Source organism: Anopheles darlingi, chromosome 3, assembly GCF_943734745.1.
Source record: "Anopheles darlingi chromosome 3, idAnoDarlMG_H_01, whole genome shotgun sequence".
NCBI lineage: Eukaryota > Metazoa > Arthropoda > Insecta > Diptera > Culicidae > Anopheles > Anopheles darlingi.
This window is the reverse complement of record NC_064875.1, coordinates 44,823,439-44,840,190: the sequence shown is the minus strand read 5'-3', so window position 1 is coordinate 44,840,190 and position 16,752 is coordinate 44,823,439. Positions and strand designations below refer to the sequence as shown.

The 16,752-nt window shown below is 48.8% G+C and overlaps 1 protein-coding gene across 1 annotated transcript in view; it reads right to left on the bottom strand.

Annotated features, from left to right (window-relative positions):
- Positions 1-16,672: 16,672 nt before the first annotated feature.
- Positions 16,673-16,752, bottom strand: part of LOC125954598 (nucleolar GTP-binding protein 1) — a 2,454-nt gene continuing 2,374 nt past the window's right edge. The window contains exon 4 of the mRNA XM_049685041.1: positions 16,673-16,752. This exon is cut by the window's right edge and continues 193 nt beyond it. The gene's annotated coding sequence lies outside the window, so the exon portion shown is untranslated.

Sequence of the window (16,752 nt, the reverse complement as noted above, 5' to 3'; positions counted from 1 at the left end):
GAAGCTCCGAAGGGAGGTCCTCAACTCAGCAAATCATATTGCTACATCAATTTAGCTTTAAATTCCATCAACCAGCCACCATCAGTACCACCACCACCCTCCGCTGCTGTCCCGTGTGGAAGTTCAGATTTTCGAAGGTACGATCCATACGTACGACCCACGGTCGAGGTCGAAAAGAACCCATAACTCCTGCTGTTCGCCCTACGCTGTTTTTGGACCTTTTTTTGTCGGAATTTTGTTTGCAGCTTTTACAGCTCAAGCAGCTCCGGTTCTGGTTCTGGTTGATCCCGAGCTCTAGCAGTTAGCCCCAGCATTCCCACGACCCCTGCACGTCCTTCTCCTCCTATAAAACGAGGGATGAATTTATTTAAAAACTCATGCACTGGTCCTGTCCCTTGGCTCTCTCTCTCTCTCTCTCTCGCTTTGAGTGCTCATTTAAGGGATCAGCTCACCTTTGAACCCACCAGCAAACCCAGCGCCAGTTCCCACTGCAGGGATGCCCTTGTCCCTTGAGGTAAGGAGGGCGGAAGGTAGATTCATCCCTCATCCCCAGCCCTTAGTGTCGTTTCCGAACAGAACGAGCTTTTGGCTTAGGAAAAAAAAGAATAGAAAAATAAATTCCTCCATCAGTCCGTGGACGGCCATCGACGACGACGAAAACGACGATGGTCCGCTAGCTGGTGCTAGAGAACCGTTTCCATTTAAAACCATTTCCCGGGCGTCGGGCATTATCTTCGGCGGCATATTTTACACCCCGTCAGCACACCACCACCCGGTCACCGGACCGAAAATCAAATCGAAACGACCTCCCCGCCAGCTGTCTTTCACGCTGTCTCGTAGAACGCTGTCGCCGCATTGACAACGACAACTTCGATGCTTCGGCTGCTGCTCCAGATGTTGCTGCTCCGGTGGTGTTTTCTTCCCCATCGAAGCAAATCAAATTATTCACTTCCAATCTCGCCAACGGTGACGACGACAAAGACGGCGACGACCGAAGCGACCATGCTCGATGATGCTTGGGAAGAAAACAAAAAAAAAGAAGGAAATCCAGAGCATGCAGCAACGGACACATCGTGTGTGTGTGTTTTCACTGGCGCGCACCAAAATGATCTTTTCGCTGTCCCGTGTATGTGTGCACGGGCCACGTACAACGTATGTGTGTGTAGGGATGTTTGTCGAAGCGGAACCGTAAAGAGGATTCCACTCGACGAAGTGAAAACGGATTTCCGTTTATCGATCGCACCGGACCCGAGGGGTTGGATTTGTGAGCTCCCGGTGCAGGATCATCACTCCAGTGTGAGTGTGTGTGTGTGTCTGTGTGTGTAGCTCTGACCTGCTCTTGTTAACATTTCTTCCAAAACTTTCAAACACCAACCCCCATCCCCCGGACCCTTGGCATCGCTTGGCACAAAGCGCTACTTCCGGCAGGGGGATGAAAAGGGCGAAAAAGAAGAAGAAGAATGGACTCGTCAGAAACGGGGGATCCTTTCAGCTCCAGGACCAGTTCTATTCAACGGGCAGCCGGCTCCCGGCTCTATTTAGGCTGGTCAACCCCCGGTGGCCAATCAAAGCCCGCAACGGGCCGGCGAGGGGTGCACGATGCGCGCGAAGGGATGCCCGGCGCTCGAACTGATTAGAATACGGTATTATGGGACCCCACCCGGAAGGAAGAGTAGAGAAAGGGAGCGAAGAAAGGCAAGGGAGGGTTTTACACTCACACACACACACCCCCTCGATAAACAGTTCTCTCCGATCTCCCAAGCGGTCATCGTTGATCCCCCAACCCCCATTTTCATCCCTCATCCCCTCATGACAGAGCAGGGAACTCCTAAAAAACCTGCGGCATTCCTACCGGGACGAGGCAGAGGGGTCGCAAAGTGGATTATTTGTCATTTGGGATGAAAGCGCAACTTTCCCGGGCACCTGGCAAGGGCCGCAAGAGCGAGGTCCAGTTCGAGCTAACATCCCTTGCTTTAAGCTGGAACCCCTTTTTCGGCAAGGAGTGACTTTGCACATTCCCACCTGTCCCGTCCCGTCCCCGGTTAATTGGACAGTTAATCCCGCAAATATTCAATGAACCGGTCCCTCTCTTCCTTACTCCTCTTGTTGGGATGCTTAATTTCCGGTACCGGTCCGGTTTATCCTTCTAGCTTCTAGGCCACCGGGGGATCGATGCATGATTTGATGATTCGTTGCTTCCACCCAATTAGAGCGGTCGATGTGACCACACCACCGGTGCTAATCCACTTAAAGCGCTTCGAGCGCTATCGATTGCCATTGTTCTCTGCTAACTGGATGATGTGTGATGAGAAAGCCCCTGGTATTATCAAATCCTACGCCAAACACAATGGCCGTATGTCAAACCAACGATGACGATGATGATGATGAGGGAAATCGGTCAAAGCGGACAAAACGTTATTAAGTGTACCTTCTTCCATTCCATTTTCGAAAGTCAACTTCGTACGTCAGAAGCGTTTTGTTTTTGGGGCGGTGGAGGATGGAATATTGGAAGCCCACTCAATCGAAATCGTTCGTTTCGGCTTCACAAAAAAAAAGTGAAACAACAAACGACGCAGGAAGCCAGTAGCCGCCTACCCAGACGGATATCAAAACAAAAACACACGGAGTGGCTCTTCCACCGTCGCTGGAGCAACCCAAAAGCCCAGACTCCCGTGATTCGAAGGACGAGGGATTGAAAGGCCGCACCAGAAGCAGCACCGGCATCAGCAATAGCCAATTACTTTGATAGGTACCGAGGAAATGATATCGTTTTCCTCCCATTTTGTGTGTGATACTGCTGCTGCTGCTGCTGCTGCTTCTCGATGTCACCACACTGGCTAACTGGTATCGGATCTATCGTCTTTGAAGCAATGATCCAATGAACTGCGAGACTCAAGGAGAGGGAGAGTGAGAGAGAGATGAGAGCAGCAAACCGAAACGTACCCCGAAGCCAAACGTATTAAGAGAAAACGGTTCTGTTTATTCATCCTCGACCATTTCGACCTCCGCTTGCCTCATTTCCCACCTCCCCAAAAACGGACGGGTCGCCCATTTCCAGTGGCATCTTTCATGCTCACCACTCCCCCACTCCACGCCACACACCATGACACGCCATGACACGCATATGTCATCGGGCGACGACGACGACGAGCGACGGATGTGGGAACAAAATATGCTTCGGTGCGCGTGGCGCATGTGTGTGTACTAGTGTGTGTGTGTGCGAGGGTGGAGCAGGGAAATATGTGCACAATTTTATGCATCCTAAAACATATTTTTCCACCCCGTTCCCTCCACTCCCGTACTGGCACTCTTCAAACGTTCCTCGTCACCTCAGTGCGAAAGGGGTAAGCGAAAGATGGGGGGAAGGGGGGTCGAGATGACAAATATGCACTATCGCACGGCACATCCTTTAGGGTTGCTTCGTTTTCTCTGAAATCCACCCACCGACGACCGGGGCGAGGGGTTCCCTTTCTTGGCCCCTCGTCGTCGTCGCGAACGGCCCGAAGGACGGTTTGAGGTTAGGTTTCGTGAATTTATGAATTTCAATCTCGCCCGTCACAACGTCGCATAATCAAGCTCGTCATAGTAGGCCGAGGAGCCGAGGAGCAGCAGCAGTAGTAGAGGCTCGAGACTTCTTCAAGATGATAAACGTTGCCTAGGAAACACACACGCGCGTGCACACACACACAGAAAGAGGACAAGTCCTTGCGTGTGCCAGTGACATTCGACACCAGGACTCGACTGTCACTGGTGATCCTTTTGCTTCTTCGGTCGCAGGCAGTCCAGCTCCACCAACTCCTTTTTCGCCAATCACATTCCGCCGGATCCATAAGCCCTTCCGTGGTCCTTCCGTCTTCGTATGTGTGTGTGTGTGTGTATCCATCCAGCCTTGGTTGCTTTACAATCCTTCCCTACAAACCCCAATCACTCCGGGGTCTGGCTCTCCATCGCAACCGTCACAATCTCAGTGCCTCCGGTTCTTCCACACCGAACGCATTTGATTTATGATGACGCCCCAGCCACAGCCGCAGCCGCATTCAATGCTCCCCCCGGAGCTGTGGAAGTGAGTGATATGGCAATGAAACTCGAACAGAAAACATCGTAACATGAATCAAGAAGCAGCTTTTGCCTTCTCCTGGCTCCTGGCGAGAGGTTTGCGAGTGGAGTGCTTCGATTGCTGTCCTTTCAGAAACTGTAACAGTGTGCATCCTAGTAGCCCTGCTCACCTTCTCGCCACGAAGCTCTACACTGCCTGCGCCTACGGAATGTGCTATTCGATTGAATTTCGATGACACCCTCCTCCCGATCTGGCCGGGATCATCGCTTCATTGCTTTTTAAGCGCATTCGTGCGCCACTCGGATGCGACTCCATGGACTCCATGACTCGATTTGCCTTTTCCTTTTTGTAAGGAGTCTCACAAACGAACCACGAGAGCCGCCTTAAGCGCCGCGGCATCATCGGTCGACGGAATAACTTCAGATGCGTCTCACTCTCGCTCTCACTCTTCTGGCACTACCGGGCCAACCCGCCTGCCAAGAACCGTGGTCTGTGGTCCACCAAATACAAATTGCCTCCCTTATCCCCCCCCCCTGCCCCCTTCCCTTCCACAATCCTTGGCAGGCATAAAACGGCGAGAGGAATATTTCGCGACATTTACATCCGAATTTGCTCGAAATGAAATGATAACACAAAAAGGGGCCACCACCCGATCCCGAATGCGTGTGGGTGTGGGCGGAGGTGGAAAAGTTTTTCATCGGAAAATCCTCAGCCATAAGGGCCGCAAGGGCTGCTGCTGCTGCTGCTGGAAATCCAGACGCCCTTTGCTTCTTCGTTTTATTTTTTCTGATGATCTCCATCTTTCGCGTGGTTTATTGGAATGACATTTCAATTAAAATTTTGCCTTCGGCCATCGGCGTGGCAAAATTTCGATCGGTCGGCCGGTGCTGGGCCGCATTGTCCCGGTCGCGTGGCCAATTGCAGTTGAGCAGTCGCTTGTGCCTTGTGCCAAGCGGCTAGGACATGGTGCTCAAGGGGAACGGGGCCGGTTTTTTTTATTTTGGAAACCATTTTTGTGTCCCCCGTTACTGTTCCACTTGATGCTGGATTCGATTGAGATTGTGTGCCGTGTTCGGGTTTCCGGACGGTAATGATGGCACGACCTGCTCGGGGGCCGTGCCCTAAGGTTGGCAAGTGTCATAATTTATGGGCTATACGATGGAGTCTTTTTCGCAGAGAGCGGATTTTTTTTTCTGTGGACTGAGCATATATTCTGGAATGAGGTTTTTGGCGAAGCTCACGTAGTCGGATCTATCGTGCGAAGCAATTGAATTACATTGGATTAACGCTGATCGAGCATAATGCTTCCGCAATCACGTTTTGTGCGACATTCTACAGTGTCTGGTTCGGTTCTCCGCGATGTGGAATAGTTTTCAGTCTTCAATTATGTAAATGAATTGCAGAATAGTTTCATATTGTTCGATAGAGCATGGTTGGTTGAGACTTTTATGAAATTGAAAAAGTCAATTGCAAATAGAACGACTTCAAATAAGTTCCGTTTAATTCCATTTTATCTACAATCATTATAAATCGAATCTGAAAGTAAAACATCAACAAATCTCGGAATTCTCGGAACGAATCACATGACGTACAGCACAAAGAGCTGTTCACATGATTAATATCTACGCCTGTACCGTTATCTATTTTCACAGTTGCCCTAGTAGTATTGAACAGACCAACCAACATTGTTTCACTCCAAAACTAATCAAGGTTAATTGGATCCCCGATATCACATTATCACAACAGAATGGCGCACATACGTCGAATCTACGGGACCATAAATCATATTTTCCACAATTTCCCCGAACAGCAAATCGGCGAAACCCCAACGTTCGATTTCGCCTCGGAAGCGGACATCGGCTAGCGAAGCGCACACACACACACACACACCCAGAGACACCATAAAATATCGTATCGTACCGTTCTGTCCACCATTGAAAGACACTAAATTGGCAGCAGGAACCGACTGCCGCTCTGTATCGGAGTTCCCGGTTCGACCGGTTGTACTCGCAGCACACGACAACTCACTGACGTCATTCGAGTTCCTGCATTAAAACGAACCCCACTCCACGCCGCCCTGTCCCCCTCCGGTTTCGGTGAACATATTATGCTTCTTGTTTAAAGTTTTCCGAACATTTTCCTATTTTTATGACATTCTCTGGGACCCTCTCACACGCTCCTCAGCGTCTCAGCGATGGAACAGATTTTCCGTTTCTCTGCACCGCACCGAATGCCAAAGACCAAACAACGCGCCCGTGCAGCAAACAACGGTAAGCCAGAACACCAATCTCAAGATGGAGGCATCAGCACTGTTTCACCAGCTAATAAAGAAAACAAAACACAAAACATTCCACAAAAGTTTGCGCCGGACGCCGAAGTCGAAGCCGAACGAATGCGCACCTCCTCTTCCTCTACCCCGTCCACACACACACACTGAGGGAAAGAGACGCAGACCACAGCCGACCGGCGTCGGAGAAGTCGTCAAAAGTTTCGTTGATTGGGGCGTAAAAGTTCACTCCATCCAGTAGTTCGTGGACCCGGGAATGGGGGGACCGGAGTGGCCGATGATGTGTCCTGAGGTTTTTTGATACCCGAACGGGACGAGTGCCTCCGTGTTCTGTCCTCAACGCTTTCCTCATCAACCTCCTTACTTTATTCCAGCTCGAGTCCACTCCCGAAGGATCCATCGCAAGCGGTTGTAATGCGAGTCAAGGAGCAAGGAAACAAAAACATCTAAACCACCGCCAGGACCACCACCAGGACCACCACAAACACCCAGTCCGCGAGTTGGTCAATAGTCGCATTGCTTATTCAATTTTCCCAAGTTTCCTTCCCGGCGAGTGACTTCCCCGCCATTGTGGTCGGGCGGTGTGTTGAGCACAATGTTGTGTCCCGTATTTTCCCTCCCAGGATTTGCAAGACCTTTATGTTGTTGTCGGTTGTCGCATCGTAGGGCAATGAATTAATCAAAATTAATTTGCTCTATTTATTTCTCGCACTTCAACCGACCACCGACCGCTGTCCTGCACTGCGTTGGTTCTCCCCCTTCCCACGGGAAGCGAATCTACTTTAAAACCGCAAAACAAGCGAAATCCCCTCCAGCCAGGCCGGCAGCCCCTAAAAGGACGTGGATTATGTGGCGACAGGCGAAGGACACGTCGGACGGTCTTGGAGGTTTGGTGACGTGATTGAAATGTTTGAGTTTTTCGCCAGCTTCTTTCGTCTCTCTTTCTCTCTCTCTCTTTCTCTCCCGTTCTACATCGCGATAACCACCGCGATAAAAGCCGCATCCCCGTGCCATCCGCTGCATGATAAACGTCTCATAAAATGTGTCGTTCGAGCTAGCTCGAAGCCCCAAATGAAAAAGGGGGAATGAGAGACGGCGACAAAAACAAAGAAGTAGAACACTGTCGATTGACGATAAGAGCGTCAAACGTCGCGTAGAACGAGGAAAAGGACGAGAACGAACGAGCGCAAGATGGTGGTGGTGACGATGCTGCTGCTGCTGCTCTCTCTCTCTCTCGTACAAGATGCCCATTCGCGCCAACTTGTTACTTTAAAAGCAGCTGTGTTAAGAGGTTTCTGGTTTTCTTCCACTTTGTTCATCTGTTTAATCTGCTCCCGCTTCCGACTTCCCGCGGTTCTCTGCATCAACTCGATCCTCGGCTCTTCTGCAAAACCTTGTTCCATCTCTTCTCGATACCTTCACCCGAAGGCATCGAAGACAAGGATTAGAAGAAAAGAAATAAGAAACGGATACGGGACTTGAACTCTCTGCCGCTGTCATACTGCACCACTCAAGCGGAAGCCTTCAAAATGTGTTTCAACCCCATCTTCACCCCTTGGAGCACAATCTCGAGCGCAACGTTCAAAGTTAAATGCCAGCTCAAAACCGGAAGCGCCACAGCAAAACGAGTGTTTGTAGTGTGGCGTGGGGAACAGGAGCTGATCGAAAGCAAAACTTTATATTTATCATTTATGTGGCTCCCTTCCTCTTGATACCAAGTGTCAACGTGGCCGGACTGCCATTGCACCGTACCAGTCGCCAGAGTCGCCAGAGTAAGTTTCGTGCCGCAAACTTGCAGTTCTGTTTGCTGGCCATTTTCCACTAGCCAGAAGAAGTTATGCTCCACCTTTCCAGGAATGGCACACGCGATGCGGGAATGGCCGGCCATATGTGCTGCAACCACACCGACGCTGCAAGGGTTGCGAGCTGAGAGGTGTGTGTGGTACTGGGAATCAGTTGATAGGCAAATGATTGCACTTGGCAAAGTGATAATCAAATTCAAACAGCAACTTCTGTTGACTAAACTTCTCCGAGGAACGAGGATGCCTGCAAGGTTAGATATCGTTTGTGTCAATGATTTGTTCCCGGGTGCGACAGTAAACAGAGGGCAGTGGTGTGGGACTCTCACCTGACCATACGTTTACGAACTGCGTTGGTTGGTTGTGGTGTTTAGGTTTGGTATTAATTGTTATAATGGTTTTTGTATTGTTATTTACCGAGGCCGAGCCGTTTAATTAAACGCACATGCAATTGATGTCCTCGAGAACTCGTAACGAATTTTGAGAATGTTTAAATGTATGTTTCTATACCCCCCAAAACGCTTAAGTTAATAGAAACCACTGTATGGTTCTTTTTGCAATATTTTTGTTAATAAAAATGAAACAATTTAACGAAAATAATCAAATATAAATTTTGTGCGAAAATTTCATTTCTAACCGCAACGTTTTATAAGTATTAAGTATAGTTTTAAAGAACATGTATTTAAAAAAATACAACCATGATATCAATTCCAGGGACACGTGCCGTAAAACTGCACTTTTTGTGGTATTCAAAGCTGCGATCGTAGTCGATCATCTGAGATGTCGAAAGCGATGTTCGTGTATCGGATTATTAAATTCTAAAAACAGCCTCGAAAATTCTTTACACAAGTTTGGTTGTTTTTTAATTGGTTAAAACTTTCAAGTCAAAAAAGTGATAGTTATTAAGTTATTTAACATATAAAGATATTTTAAATTTAATAAATAACTCGACGGGCTTAAACACAAAGCATAAACGAGCCCCTGCTTGGATATGTTTTAAAAAAATGGGTTACTTTACCCGGTAATTGAAGTGCAGTTGAAGAGTTCCATGAATAACGTAATGTATGACTCATGAGTTTAAAAACTCTTATAATTTTGTCAGGTTTGATCCGATTGAGTAGGATTTAAAAAAACATTAATCAAACAAAAAAAAACATATAAGTTCCGTGCAAGTGAATTTAGCAAACAACTCCTTTCACATTGTTTGTCACATTGTTTTTATCAGAATGAATATGATTTATTGCTAAACATCAAAGGGAGACCGAAACGAATAGTTGCTCTCCATTAATTGAACGAGATTGAAGTATCCCAAATCAGTCCAATATGAATCCTTCTTAGATTATGGAAAAATGCTTCAAGCGACACCAACAGAAGGCGTTAAAATTCCCAATCCTGCCCAATTCTAATGCGATCGTCCATTATTTGCTGGATTACCGAAAATTATCATCCTCTCGCAACACAGCACAACCAACAAAATTTCCACCCCAACTCGACGCTTTGCATAATCGGCCATCGATCGGTGGCGCATTTCCCTAATTAAAACTCACCAGCGCGTACCTTCACGCGCACCTGATGGTAGGATGATGGTTTGGATCTAGTGAAACTACAAAAAACAGGATCCCGATCCGCACTCTCTGTGTGTGTTAACCATTTTACGGTCCGACGCGCACCCGGACCGATTATTGCCCCGAAAATGCAACGGACGTGGTACCGCCGGCCGGTCGGCCAGCCAGCTTCCGCTTTCCGCTCGCACTCTCTACAGCATCAGCATCACGGCCAGCCTAGAAATATGCGCCAGCAACCACGAAACGCCTTTATCACCAATGTTTCCACTTCGATTCATAGAAATGTCGATTAATTTCAGAAGCAGATTGCTGCCACTCGTGTGTGCGCGCGACCACCGGTTGGTACGCATCCTGTGGCATGCGGGACCAACGGCCGCGCTCCTATACGTGCTCGTAAATAACTCAAAACAATTAAAAACCGCGTGAATGTTAGCGCAATTTATGGCGAGCGCGCGGTGTAGCGACCGGCGGCCGGTTATGGGCGTTTGACAATCCTCGGGTGTCCGGTTGTGCCGCACCGGAAATGCGCCATTCATTCAAGGCGCGCAAGGCTTTCAAGTTGATTTCGAACATCCGAACGCAGGGGGGGGTTCGCTTTTGGTTGTTTTGTTTAATTAAAAGTACACCAACGTCAACGCTCGAGTGCATCGAGCTCTTCTATTGTTGGTCTATTGTTACCGGGTTGAACCGCTTCCGCTTGCACACTGACCGTGGCGTGCATCTGCCGGACATCAAGGGCCCTTCAGCAATGCAGGCCAACATTAAGCCAAAGACCGGCTGCTGTTGCTGCTGCTGCTGCTGCTAGCTGAAGAGCCATCGGTGCACCGGACACCATCTTCGTACGGCGTACGGGGTTGGAAAATTGAATTTTCCCCGAGCAAATATTAGAACCAATGGCCGTCGGTGCCGAATGTCGAGTCGCCGTGTTGCGATGCGACGGTTGCCAGGTGCCAGCAGGGTAAGATAATTAAACATTTGACACTCCGGCTGCTTCGAGAAGATTTGGTGTCGTGTTTGCCGAACCACCGGTACGGTGCAGGATAATGAAATATCAGAACCTCCGAGTTTCCGGGGTTTAGCAGCACAAACAAAGCGAGAAGGGGGATTGTCATGTGGCCACCGTGGCAACCCTTCTGCAGGCTCCTTTGTACTCCCAGCACACCTTCTAACTCGTAATCTATGATTTTCAGCTTTCGTCTAACGGGCAAGCCGCTGGTGCGGACTTTAATAAACCCCTCTCCCTTTCCTCTGCGATCGGTTTTGACCTGGATTGTTTGTTTTCGGTTTTGTGCAAATGTTGTGCAATCCAGCAGAACGCTCGCCTCCGTATCACGAAGTCGCTCCCCGGTCGACGATCGCTTTTACATCTATTGCGATCATTAATCATTCGATTCGATGATTCGCGCCCAGCGCGTCATTCTAGATTCACGATTCTGGCGCGGCCCATAGGAACTCGATTGCGTCAATCGTGGCCCAATGTTTGGCAAACAATTTCGCAAACGCCAAAAGCAGAACGGCGCCAACCACCCGCCAGGATGGGGAGGGGACGGTGGAAGCGAAATGCAAATCATGCCAGCATCAGCATCGAGCAAATCGAACGCTTCGGCCCTGGAAATGGCCCTGGATAGACTCTGCCATCGTAGTCGCCGTCTACTTCGTCGTCGTCGAGGCCGATTAGTCACTGGAGAAATCGGTGATTGATTCGCGCTCGTCCGTTGGTCAATAAACATTTCGGTCACTGATTCGATGCGCCAATCCTCCCATTCCCCGGGCGGTCACCATATATACATGTATGCCTTCTTGGGTGGTTCTAGCATTTCAATGTCAATGCCATCAATCGCCGTCGCCGTCGCCACCGCCTGCTTTGTTGCCGACTCGTCGGACGGACCGAGAGGAAGCTGTGGTGGAAGTTTAAATCATTTTGTTTTGTTTTAGAAACACCGAGAAGCATCTCAACCCCCGTTTGCTGTACGTCATGATGGCCGGCGCTACGACGGTGCCGACGGTTTATGGCGGTGGCAAACGATTGGCGCGAATCGAAATCGAAATGCGATCGGTCCCCGTTTGATTCGGTTGCGATCGACTACAAATGGTTTCGATTGGAACTAGCACTGCCAACACCAACGGCTGGAAGGGACGCTTTCCGGGCCTGGCGCTGGAACGGACATCGAATGGCGAATGTTTATTTATGTTTGCGAAGTTGAAACTCCTCCACGGAAGCGTCGAGCAGTTGGTTTGTGGTGAATTTAGCGATGAGAGGAAGTGGGCCCCATTCGCAGTTTGTTTGCTTTCGCTTGTGTTTCAGTGTCAGTTGGACATCTTTTTAACAGTGATCCTAGAAAAGATCGATTCTGAGTTCAAGGACACTAGACGCAGAAGGTTGCACTTTAAGGAAACTGGATTAATGTGAGCTCTTGATTAGCTCTAAGCAATTCTCGCTGCAATCGACATTTATTACGCTATTGCTATTAATAAATACTATTTAAGTAATATAGTCAACAAAAACGTACAATATATCGTACAATGTGTCTAAGTTACTTTCTATAAAGCACTAATTGGCAAACTTTTTCTCAATTATGGACGAAGGAAACGTTAAACCTTTAGAACCTCCCTGCAAAGCCCACTAGAAACATCTTGAAATCTCCGTCCTCCTTGCCATAATCAGTGTTCTCGGGGGCTAAGGCTGCTCGATACTCGAAAACCGAATGCCAAAGTCACGTTTCCGCATTCGAACCTCATCCCGGCAATACTTTACCGGCAATGCCGGAACAGCAATGACCAAACGTGGGCAGGACCGTGCCTGAAGAACGATTCGCGTCTAATTGATCCTGTTAACCTCATCGAGATTCCGAGTTCTGTTACGCGCGTGTGTGTGAGTGTGTATTTGTTGTGTGTTGCGGTTACCGATGGATCCCTCTTCCCCCCCTTCCTTGCACCTATTTAAGGCGAACCAACAAATTGGCCCAAACACCATTTGCAATCGACCTCCAAGACGCTAGAAGCCGGGTAAAACCCCCGAAGAAACCAAAGCTTCCTCTACCCTCTGGCCACCTCGCCACAGCTCTCAAATGCCTTGCGCGTGACGTAACAATCAAACTTCTTTATTGGCCTCGCGCGTAACGTGCTACTCGCGCGCGCTCCAACTTCTACTCCTACCTCTTCTCGTTCGCCCAAAATTGGCTTTCAATGTTCACGTACGAAGCTGTGAGCTCGCGAGGAAGATAAAATTCCAATTCCAAATTCCCCCCGCCCACTGGTGGGCATGTGCATGGAAAGTCGTCCATTTGCGCTGCTTCACTGTGCCAAGTACCATCGGTGGTGGCTTTCGATCGGCGTTCGGTCGTTCGTTCGTTCGCTCGCGATAGGATGCTGCCGGGACCCCTTTCCGTTTCCGTGGACTTTCCGTTTCAGGCACTTGCGCACAGGTGAGAGCTGTTGCAGCGGAAAATTCGCGTGATTCCGATCGCGAAATGGTCTTCCCTCTTCCCTACCTTTGCCCTCAAGTGTTCGCCTTAAGCAGCAGCAGCAGCAGTAGCAACAACATCATCCTTTTATTGGCCCCTGTGCCCTGCCCTTAAACTTGGTGGCAATGAGCACGATAAAAATCATCCATAATTTTAACCGACACACACACACACACAGAGTCACAAAGCCATCGTTGGAAGTTTGCGACGGAGCAACAAATGAAATGTGACATACTTAATCGGATTAAGAGACGACCACGAAAGTCGTACCCTGGCAAAAGGTTGACGACTTAAGACAGTGCCACCAACGCATGCCACGTGGCACGAGCGTTGAACGTTTTCTTTATGGTAATGTATGTTTTTAATGAGTTTGATTGCTCCCGATGATGATGATGATGATGGTTTCGGTGCCGCTGGTGTCCCATTTGATTACCGTATAATCCTTTTATCTTTCTGCTTCGCGATCATTAGCGACGATCCCAGGGAACGAGCAGTGATGGAATAGTGGCGGTTTTTTTATGAGACTTTGAACCCCCTACCCTTATGCGATCCCAACCGGTGCCCATTCGTTCGAACTACAAGTCACGTGGAGATAAAGTTTTCCTTTTAATGTCGGCTAATGTTGCTGTTTTCACTTCGTTGGTCGCACCCGGGGAGTTACCGGCATTAATTGTTCAGATAAATTATTTCTTTATGGTCCGCGGGTTTTAAATTTTAAACCCCGGTTCATGGTGAGTCTCACATCTTGATCCCGCACGAAGCACTACGTTTGAAGTGAGCAACAATTTAATGGCCAATACACTTCGCCGTCATTCCGTTGTTACAAATGAAGCTCTCTGTTGGTAGCAGTTCTGCAAGTAGATTATGGGATGACGATGAAGTTTTTTCGTGAAACACACACCCACACTGGGCAATGTTAATCCTCTTTTCCGTCGCCACAAAAGTATCCATATTAATTGGAGAGAAGCAAACACGAAGCAGACGGTAAATGGTTTGACCAACAGGCAATTAACTTCAACCACACGGGGACACGGGGCATGGCCAGAAATCAATAAGTACTGCCGTGCTTACGTGTGTATATTATTCAGGAAAAGCAACATCAACCGCTGCTGATCGTGCAGGTTCCGCTGATCTGAGTTCCGCAAACCGAATTGATGGCTGATGGCGAAAAGCCAGCAAACAGCCAATCAACGGATCGGTGGAAATCCAAGGCAGACGGCGGAAACGATATGAAACACAAACCGCGACGCGAGCCAGAGGCGGAGCGATTATTTATTTAATGCACTCGCAAAACCAGTCCGTTCCGGAATCACGTTTCGACGGAATAAATGCAAATCACCCATCATGTTTACCCCACTACGGTGGAGCTATCTCCTGCCAGTAGTTTGCCCAGGATCAATTGCCAAACGTTTAACCAATTAAAAACTCATCCATGGCTACCGCGTGGCATCATCTCGCGTGAAGAGATCATAAATGTCCACCGATATGCGTCCGATGAGAAATCGCTTTGTTGCATTGTTTGTCATCTCCGAACGATGTCAATTACTTTTTTGTTCCACTCGTTTGGAAACATTCCGGCGCTGTTATGCGAATGGAAAATCATTTTCCGCATAAAAATGTTGTCAAACACCGATAAGGGAACACCCCTTTGCTGTGCTGTTGTACCCCATTTTCAGCGGCATAATAATTGCAAACCGAACCCGATCCGGTTCATACATTCCACCGATTAACTACAACGCTCCCCGGGAATGGCGAAACGATGTGACAATTGATGTCGGCAATTGCGCTGTTGCAGAAGAATGATTGGCGAACCTGTTTGGTTCATTGCGACTGGTTTCGATGCTGGTACGATTTACCACCCGTTTGCCGGTACTTTGGCCACTTTTGCTATCACTGTTTTAATTCGACTTATCGAGGTGATTCATTACCTGGCGCAATCGTACACCTTCGACTGTGTATAACAGTCCAAGAGGATATGATGGTAAAAAGGCACGTTAATGAAGTGTGTGCCGAAGCAGCACAAGGTTTATATGTTGGCACGCAAGCTACGTACTTTCGGTGACCGAAATGCGATTGCACCCACCACCCCCAATGCAGGTGTGGGAAAAATGAAAATGGAATGAATGAAGAATGGCGAAAGAGCATAACTCACCGTCCACACAAAAGAGCCATCGACGAGATAAACCTGAGCGCAGCTGAGGAGCAACGGGAACGCAACAATGAAAACGAGCGTAAAAATTTGCATTTCACCTTGATGATATAATTTATCAATTAACCGTACGTCAACTCTTGCGGTTGCTTTATATCACTCGTCCGTGTTCTCCCTTTTTGGTGACAATTCGCATGGTTATCCTGTGAATGAAAACGAGCACAACATCCATTTGGCGTCGTAAATCCAACTACAAAAAGGGTCCGGCACCTGCACATAATGCTATTATCGGGAATAAATTCAATTAATACCCTAATTAATTGCTCCGCAGCAGGGCGCGACCCACCAGAAAACCGCAGGCACCACCGTCGGACGGAAAGGTCCGCGTGCACAGCTCATCATTTATGCCATTACGCAGTTGATGGCTTGATGGCACGTACCGGACACACGCGTTGCCGGGCGCGTGTTTGCCAATCCGGTTCCGGTTCCGGGGCCGGTTTTTCGGATCACGTACAATGCAGCATCCTCTCGACGCAGCCGGTGCAAATCAATGCAAGCACTCCGGGATGATTACTCTATCGGCATGTGCCAGCCATGGTCATCGGCCTGGTGCAAATGCTCTCCGATGTCCCTGTTTGTGCCAAGTCAATCGGTTTCCCATTTGCGGCCCCGGGTAGAGATGGTCACCCCACACCCCATTAATAAACCATACGAATGCGCATTCACAAATCGGTAACATCCGGACCGAAACCTCAGCCGAGTTGAGGGGTGGTATCCATGCCATGCCATGCCATGCCATGTTCCTCCCACTTGCATCATCGCTCGAATTGTGCAGAACGTGCCGGCTAACATAAATCTGGAGGACAAAAATGTAAATTATTTATCGAATTCCTGTGTTTCCGGGTGTGGTCTTTGCAGAGCGTCCAGCCGACGCTGGAACACGTGGTATTTGCAAACTCGGTCGCGACGCATTCGGTGCAGAGGAAGACATCCGTGCTAACATGCCATCGAATAAACGATGCAAATGCAGCCAACAGTTGGCGGCGGCAACGCACGCCGAGGAATGATGGTACATCATTCAAACCAGAGACCACATGCGGCCGCCAAACTCGATGCGCGATGAGTGAAACCTCTCCGGAAGGATCGCTAACGCAGAGCGGATGAAACAATCAACAATCGTGTTGCGCACAGATTGACCTAACGTGAGACAGGCGAGTGCAATCGTCCGAAACATGCTCCGGAAATTGCTTGTTGCTACTTCACCTGCCACGGGGTGGTATCGTATCCGGATCGCGGGATATGTCAATCGTAATATGCTGCTCCGACGAAATGAATCTCAAAACCATTACGATTTGGATTGAACGGCAATGATTCAAATAAAAGTAATATATTTCCATTAATGTAAAGCAGCTGGTAGTGAAGCGGCTGCCA